The sequence below is a fragment of the Vipera ursinii genome (assembly GCF_947247035.1).
Source record: "Vipera ursinii genome assembly, chromosome: 7".
Lineage (NCBI taxonomy): Eukaryota > Metazoa > Chordata > Lepidosauria > Squamata > Viperidae > Vipera > Vipera ursinii.
In genome coordinates, this window is record NC_139521.1 from 64,570,475 (window position 1) to 64,579,844 (window position 9,370).

A 9,370-nucleotide genomic window follows, 5' to 3' on the forward strand; every position below is an offset into this window, starting at 1 on the left:
GCATATGCAGAAAATAGTGTATTTTACCACAGACATGTTGGAAGACCTCACCAATTAATTATTTACTGTATGGTGCTACTGAGTTGTCCTTCTATTGCTTTTTCTTTTTAGCCAAGTGCCTTTGGAAAATATGAAATACAAAATTTATCCATGAGAAGTGAGCACTGCTATCATTTTGTTACATGAATCTTCCCCTTATCACCACACCTTTTAGGTAAATGTCAACAAAACTATTCATGGTTCAAGACTGTTTGCAGCGATGTTATTAGGTTCATGTGCCCTCTTGAAAACCTGCCCTCCCACAGCCAAAAAGTTTGCTGCCTATAGGATTTCATGGTTGTCACGGTAACCCTCTATGCGAGTTTGTGTAGATGTGTGTGTATGAGAGAGAAAGAGAGAGCATGAATAATATGCTGCATTTTAATGAAATTCTTCTAGCATTGGCAAAGCCTCTTTCCCAGAAAAAAGAAATGTCTCTTTTTGTTTGATTACCTGACTATCTACAAAGACCAGCTGAATTTGACCCCAGTAAATGAAACCCATACAATGATCAGAAGAACAAGAATCAAAAGCTATCCTGTCTGTATATGTTTCCAACGTAGACGTTGAGTATCAGGCAATGCTGCCTGCAGAATAATACATGAGGTTGGCTAGGTGATCAATGAGATGTAGAAATGTTGTTACTTACTCTCTGCTTTTGCTTGGATGGAGGCAGTGGTGGGATTCAGCCAGTTCGCACCACTTTGGCAGAACCAGTAGCTAATTTTTTGTGGCCCAGGCCCAGAATGGACTTCCGGAAATGGCATCCATACAGAGAACCAATTGTTCATATATTTGAATCCCACCACTGGATGGAGGCTACCTTTTAGTAAATAGTAACAAGGGAATCAAGGTTGCATGCCATCAGGTGGTAATCTGGTTGGCTTTGCCACTTTTGGTAGATTATTGCAAATCAGGAACTACCACGGTAGTAAACCTTGCAATAGAATGAACAGATTTAGGTGACATTAAAGCCTTTTAACAACCCCACACTGTTCCTGATAAATATACTTTCCTCCTTGATAAACCTATGGATTTGGAAATTATTTTAAATTGAATCCTGGAACTGGCAGCATTTTGGAGGTAATTTCATCCAATCTCTTGATCAAAGGAGAAGAGATAAGATAGTTTTCCACAGCAAGCCTGTACTTCACTTGAAAAATTATCACCTTCTCTTACATTAGCATAAACCAACCACAATCTGCTTCCTTACAATTTCTACTCATTGTTTTTAATACAAAACACTGGTGCAGTAAAGAGCATGTCTGATCCCACCCTGACTGGGTTTGTTAGTCCTTTTTACTGCATAAAATGGGTTCACACAATATGCCTCCTTAAGTAACACCAGCTGCCTGCGATTAGTGCAGGTTCGAGTCCCACCAGGCTCAAGGTTGACTCAGCCTTCCATCCTTCCGAGGTAGGTAAAATGAGGACCCAGATTGTTGGGGGCAATAAGCTGACTTTGTAATAATGCCGCTTGGGGTATGTGTGAAAGCCCTAATAAGCAGGCATATACATAGAATGAAGGCTACTGCTAAGCTTGTAAGCCGCCCTGAGTCTTCGGAGAAGGGCAGGATATAAATGGAATAAAAATAAAAAATAAAATAAAATAAATATATCATGGTTTCCATAATGCTTAGGTTGATACATCTTGCAAAAAAGCTGTGGTGGTACAGTGGTCAGAATGCAGTACTGCAGGCTAATTCTGCTGACTGCCAGCAGTTCGATGCTGACCGGCTCAAGGTTGACTCAGCCTTCCATTCTTCCTAGGTTGGTAACATGGGGACCCAGATTGTTGGGGGCAATATGCTGACTCTGTAAACTGCTTAGAGAGGGCTGTAAAGCACTATGAAGTGACATATAAGTGCTATTGCTACTGCTACTGCTAAACCAAAACCAAGAAATCCTATGACAAATATATATGAGGGTGAATCAAATCAGGAAAGCAATACTGAGGTCATAGTAAAAATCTCTACACTGACTTCCAAATTCATCTAACAATGCTACTGATAAGTGGTGGAGGGAAAGCAAGTGCAATAGAAAAAGGTCCATCAGTGCATTTGGCCAGAGCAGCACTAAAAAACGAACTAGTCCTCGAATAAAGCCTACTAGAATGATTTTTGGTCTAGTCTATGAAAACATCCTCTGCTTAAAATCAAAATATTCAGTGTTTCCAGTGTCTTTTTTCCTCATAGTCATTTCAGAACCATCTAATTTCTCTGAAGGTGGTTGTTGCCAAATGATGCCAGCTATTTGATCATGAATTTTAAACTTGGAAAAAATGTTGGAACTTATCTATTTTCCTGAGCAGAGTCAGAATCATGAAATTTCCCCTTGATCAACAGAGAATCTATTTGCTGGTTCATTGTCACACAGCTTTAACCTTTGGAGTATTTCTCCTAAAATCATCAAAATCTGAAACATTTATTAACCATTATTTTGGTTAATGCTGCACATATCTTTTTTACTGCTGTCACGTTCTACATCAGATGCCATATTCTGAAATGCATAATGATCTTCTCAAGGCCATTAGATATTTCTAATTTGGAGCAATTTGGCTATTTCCTATTTTATTGTGGGCACTTCTACTTTAAGAATAAAAGAAGCTGTTTGTAAATGATGTTTGTTCCTTAAAATAACAAAATATCATCGACTTAAAAGTAGATCCAGACTATTTGGGCAAAACTACCTGGCATTTAACAATATTTAAGAAGCTCTTCTGATCTAAAAATGCCTGGCAGATGGAAAAACTGTAGGTGGGAAGAACACATGAGAGAGCCAGAAAAGTAGGTCAGATGAGAGCCATCATTTTAAAAGAATTCCAGGGAGTGGAAAGGAAATATTAAACTGAAGACAAAAATATGGTTGTCCTTTACAACTTGAGCTCAATGAGATTAAAAGCTTGAATCTTCGGGCTCATCTAATTAACTGTTCATTTTAAAAATAGCAGCTCTCCAGATATATCCCCAAAACTAACACAACAGGTTAGAACAGAGTTTCTCCATCTTAGCAACTTAACGACTTTAAGATGGATGCCTAATTCAATTCCCAGATTTTCCCAGCCAGCATGTGGATTTCTGGGACTTGAAGTCCACACATTTGAAAAGTTGCTAAGGTTGGGAAACAAAGGATTGGAATCTTCACCACCATTTCATTTTTATCTGATTGATGGTATTATGTCGTGGGCTCTGGTGAGTAGGAATGAAGACACACAGCTGAGTACAGAGAAACTCATTCTTTTATTAAGCTGGAACTGTACTGGGGACTTGGGGTGCACCTCGCCACAATATAAAGCCAAACCCTTGGTAGAAACCAATCAGATTGAACCCATGCTTGCCACCCAAGGTTGACCAATTGCAGGACCAGAGACATCCTGTCTGGGTTGCTGGAAAGCCATTAACTCTCCAGCCACACACGTGGTGAGGTAACAAAAGCCCAGTACATAACAGATGGGTTGTTTGTTTATTTTGATAAAGGAAGACTTGTCAGATCTGCCATCAAAGTGCTTCAATTTCACTTTGCTTTGATGTCAGCCTGCCATAAACTTTGGGGAGGCAGCAATGGGAGGATATAGGGAGGCGGGATGACAGGAACCAGAGGTGCCAACCATACACAACAGTTGAGAGATCCAAGACCCCATACTGGGGAAGGAATGTGAACATCCACCAAAGAGGCACCAAAATGTGGAAGTTTTATCAAAACACCTAGTTTGAACCTTATTGGACATCACCAAGATGACGAAGGGGGGGAGAGCCTGAGAGAAGGGAAAATTACTGGATTTTCACAGGAATTCCTCAGGTTTTTGCAATGCTGAAACCACTTATCGTTAGTAAAAGTACACCTTTCACTACAAATGGAGTCGAGGGTCTTTCTTTCCTGAATGCCTAAGCTGTGACAGGTCAGTGGTGGGATTCAAATATGTGAACAACCGGTTCTCTAGGTGGATGCTGCTTCCAGAAGTCCATTCTGGGCCTGGGCAACAAAAAATTAACTACGAACCGTCTGAATCCCACCACTGGGACAGGTCTGGCAAGACCATTCAAACCTTCAAATCACATCTTCTGTCTGGTAGGAAATCTTGATCCCATGAAAGTGTTTTCTCGCTTTTGCTCACAAGGAAAGAAATTGGAATGGTGGGTTAAGCTTAGCTTCCACTCTCTCTTTTTAGAAAAAAAAGCCAAATCATTCCTTTTTAGCCAGGGCTTTCATTAGTTAACAGTTTTTTTTAGTTCTTTATTATTGTTGTGATTCAGGGTCAGCCTGTGGGTTCGGCAGTTGGGTCAGACGACTCAGAGGAGGAGGGGGGTGTTGAAGAGCTTGCTGAGGGGGTTGGAGAGCTTGCTGATGAGAGCCCTCAGCCAGGCCCCTCCCACCTGGTCACGACGCAGACCCAGCTGTGTGAGCCTGACAGCGTCGATGAAGATGACCCACAGCTGGCCCTGTTCAAGGACGCCCGACGCAGGAGGCAGTCAATCAGGAGTAAACAGAAGGAGGCAGAGAGAAGCCACGCCCTGAACTGTATAAAAGGGGAATGCATGGGAGGGCTGGTAGGAAATCTTGATCCCATGAAAGTGTTTTCTCGCTTTTGCTCACAAGGAAAGAAATTGGAATGGTGGGTTAAGCTTAGCTTCCACTCTCTCTTTTTAGAAAAAAAAGCCAAATCATTCCTTTTTAGCCAGGGCTTTCATTAGTTAACAGTTTTTTTTAGTTCTTTATTATTGTTGTGATTCAGGGTCAGCCTGTGGGTTCGGCAGTTGGGTCAGACGACTCAGAGGAGGAGGAGGGGGGTGTTGAAGAGCTTGCTGAGGGGGTTGGAGAGCTTGCTGATGAGAGCCCTCAGCCAGGCCCCTCCCACCTGGTCACGACGCAGACCCAGCTGTGTGAGCCTGACAGCGTCGATGAAGATGACCCACAGCTGGCCCTGTTCAAGGACGCCCGACGCAGGAGGCAGTCAATCAGGAGTAAACAGAAGGAGGCAGAGAGAAGCCACGCCCTGAACTGTATAAAAGGGGAATGCATGGGAGGGCTGGTTTGCTGAAGGCAACCGCTTGAATAGCTCCTGCTTCATGGTTCATGTCTTGTTTTGCTCTGTTTTATGTTAATAAATTTGGCAGGCTTAGTTCCAGCCTCTTGCCATTTGTAAAGGGGTTGTCCCTGCCTTTTCTCCAGGGCTGGTAGCATGCTGGTACAGAACAATTATCTTTTGTTCAATTTTGTTTCCTTATGGCTAGCTGGGGGACATAAACAATAATAATAAATACATCTTGTAGTAGGTTGCTCACTTCAGTTTCCTATGTCTGTAATACCTGCATCTGTCCCATGTGTTAATTAAATAATAAACCATATTGTATACCCGTGGGTAAGCAAAATAGCTGTATGGCTCGCAATTTTGTGCAATCTACTGAGCATTCTGAAATAGATTAAAAACACAGTAGGAGTCAATAAAATGAGAGCCACAGGTTTAAGGGAATCACCATCTCCCTAAATAGCTCTGCAAATTTAATGTTTTAATTTTTAAAAAATGCCATTAGAGGTAGGGTAACTAAAATGCTGTTAAATAAATCTGTAAGTAAACCTCATAAGATTTCAGTATTTTCACATGAGATCTCACAAGATGGGATGAGAACAGTGAAAGCTCATCACACTGAATGCAGTCATGGAAATAACAGGACTATAGCAAACTTAATATTTTTTAATTTAATTTAATTTAATTTAATTTAATTTTTAACATAGTTGATTATCAGCTGGATTTAATTTAAGGAGACAATGACAGGTAGTGCTTGACTTACAACCATTCATTTAGTGCAGGGGCCAGATCTGGCCCCCGGGCCTTGTGTTTGACATGTCTGCTTTAGACCTATCAGATCTGAGTTGAAAACACTCCAGATTACCGCTATATTGGAACAAAAAGTTAATTTTTCTGGTCTCTCACTTCAGACATCTCTTGGTCAGCCAAGTTTTTTAATCCAAATTTGGTAGTCTTCCAATGTCTTGTTTGTTATATTCAGTTATAAGGGCTAAAAATCACAGAGTGATATATTTGGAAAACACTCTTGTCTGGGACATAATTTTTTTTTTTAAAAAAAATCTCTTAATGCCTCTACATTTTCAGCTAGATTTACCTGATAGAAGCCTGCCAGGTTATATTTAGAAACCAATTCAGAACCTTACTGATATTTTGAGTGCAAAGTTTCCTCAGATTCCCCATACAAATCGGGGGTTTTCCAAGCTTGCTGGAAACAGTTTTACTTCAGTACTATTATCCAACTTTATTACTACAAATCATCAATGTTTGATTCATACAGCACACTAATCCATGGCCTACTTAATCCTAGTTTAAGCAATAATTTATATATATAATTTTCATTAAAGTTTTTTTTTAAAAAAAGGAAGAAAATATAAAGAAAAATAAAGAAAAATATGAAAAAAAAATAAAAAAGAAAGCTAAAGGTACAAGAAAGAAAAATGGAAAAGAAAAAGAAATCAAACATTTATGAAGAAGTAAGATATGAGGGGAATGATTTACTGTATTATATTCATATTGATGTTATAAAGCAGCCCATAGGTTTACAAGAAAACAAGAAAATAAACAATATTATAATAAATAAAAGGAGCAATTTCTTAAAATAAATGCAAAACATTATTTTAAAAAATAAATTCAATATCACAATGCAAATATTTGATTTATGCATTATCCTAATAGTTAACAGTAGCCAACTGTTCATTTTAGACAGAATCTTTCTGCATTAACCTTCATAGTTGAGAAAAGAGCTCTGGATTTTTGCAATTTTATTTAGTTAGAAGATGCTGCCAATTCATCACACTTAGTCTGAAGTCAGATGGAAAACAGCATCTGCTGAGATGGAAAATAAAGCAGACAAGCTGTTTCTGAAGCTAGTTGACAATGCACATTTAACTCTGCATGGAACACATTAAAACACACATATCTCTCATTGCTGAATTACAATTGTCTGCCTCACCAAGTCTCTGGTATGTATAGGTCAGATATCGAACTGGAAACACAAAAAAGTAACCAAACAAAACAGCTTTTTTTTAAAAAAAGAGTATGTATGCCAACTCTTCTATGACTCTGGAGAACTTACAGCTTATACTGTAAGCTCTGGAGTCTTACAGTATACCAGTGAGTACAGTACAAGAGTCATCAGTATTACCTCATCACCTGAACCCCAAAATAATTACATAGTAAATGCACTCACATACGATGTCAGAAAGGAATTGCAGCTGTCAATAAGCCCATAATATTAATTACATCCTTAACAGGGACAACACTGGAATAGCAATTGATCAAAATGCAGCATGACAAACCAATCACGGCTTATTTGTCATGCCAGAAATGAGTTTGCAATGGAAAGTGTGCTCTGAACCACTATTCTAATAAAACTCTGATCCTTAAGCAGCCAATGAATACATTTTTTATTGATTTCTCTTGTAATGCAGATAGACAGCATACTCAAGCCAGAGGAGATGGCTTTAGAAGAGTGGGGAAAAATACCCTGATCTTTTATGAGCTTACCAGAATTTGTGGGCTAAGGCAGCCTTGGCTTCTTAAGTAGAGGGACAACTCAGATGACAAACTAGAGGCTATTTCACATTATATATCATGGCAGTGACAGCAAACGCTTTGGGCTCCCTGTGCCAAAAAATCAGAAAATGCCTAATTTGACTCTGCTGGTGTGTCATACATGCACACACACACATCCAAACAAAAGAGAAGCAATTCTTTGAACATTCACTTATTTTTTAAAAAAATAAAATACAGACACATTGAAGTAGGTCTGGTCACATGAAGCCTACATTCTTGAAGCCATTTTAGAAAATGCTTTTATATATAATTAGTAACGCCTGTTACTTGTCCCAGCTTCTGCCAACCTAGCAGTTCGAAAGCACGTAAAAATGCAAGTAGAAAAATAGGGACCACTACGGTGGGAAGGTAACAGCGTTCTGTGCGCCTTTGGCATCTAGTCATGCCGGCCACATGACCACGGAGACGTCCTCGGACAAGCACTGGCTCTTCGGCTTTGAAACGGAGATGAGCCCCTAGAGTTGGAAACGACTAGCACACATGTGCGGGGGAAACTTTACCTTTACCTAGTAACGGCATCAATATAGAACTTCTTTTCTAGTTAGTCCTCTTGGTTGTGTTGTATGTCCTGTTTTCAACATCTCATTTAGACTTTTTCCCCATAAAATTGAAATCATTTTTACCTGTTCAGATTTTCTCAGAATTGATTTATGGTTAAATATTTAAGCTCTTTCCCTCACAATAATCCTCCCAACAATTACATTTCTCATATCATTAAAAAAAAAATACAATATACTCAGAATAAGAAAGAAGAAAAAGAAAAACATCTCTCAAACTAAAATTCATTTATATCCCCCATTTTTTTCATTTTTAACTCTATTCCATTTGCTATTTACTAATTAAGTAATCCATGTTATATTTTAAACATATTCAAACAAATACTTAAACTTTAAAAATTGCATCTGATAAGAGAGTTACATTTCTCATATCATAAATATATATATCTTTTAACTCTATTCCATTCAATAGATACTGGTTGATCAGACCATATTGTATTTTAACCATATTCAAACAAATGCTTCATCTTTAAAAATTGCTTCTGATAAATCCAATCTTCTAATCCCTTGGATCTGATTTTAGTCTTTTTCTTTCGTCAAATGGCTTTTCTCATCCATCTATTCCACTTAGTTAAAAAGTCTTGTCATTTTCTTGTGGATGTTATTAAGGTTGGGAGAGACAAATAAGATAAGATGTTGATTTCTTTTATCTTTTTTTGTCTCTCAAGTCATAGATTTTTTTAGTATTTCTGTAATTCATTTTGTCAGGCTTTTCTTCTTATCTTCGGCTTTGTTTTGTGATTCTGGAGTGTGGACTATCTCTTCCAGTTCTGGTGCTTCAGTCACGTCTTGTTTGTTTTCCTCCATGTGCATTAAATCACAATCACTTCCATTGGTAGATTCTTTCATTTTCTGAAAATTCTTACGTTGTGAGGTTAACATAAAGATATGCCCATTTATGTCATCAAAGTTGTTTTTAATTTCATTGTGGTGTAGAGCTATTGTTTTTTGGATTAGTTGCAACATAGCAAACATTTCCTCCTGGAAAGTATTTTGTTTTTCTTGATAAGTTCTTTTTGCAAGCTCCTGAGATTCCATGATAGCTAGAATTCAAAAAAAATTCTTTCTTTCAAAAACAGCTTTAAAATCACAGTCAATAGGTGTTTATCATCCAAGAAGGTCAGTTATGTTTTTTCAATTATAGTTTTTGCTTATTGTGGCTGCCCAGAAT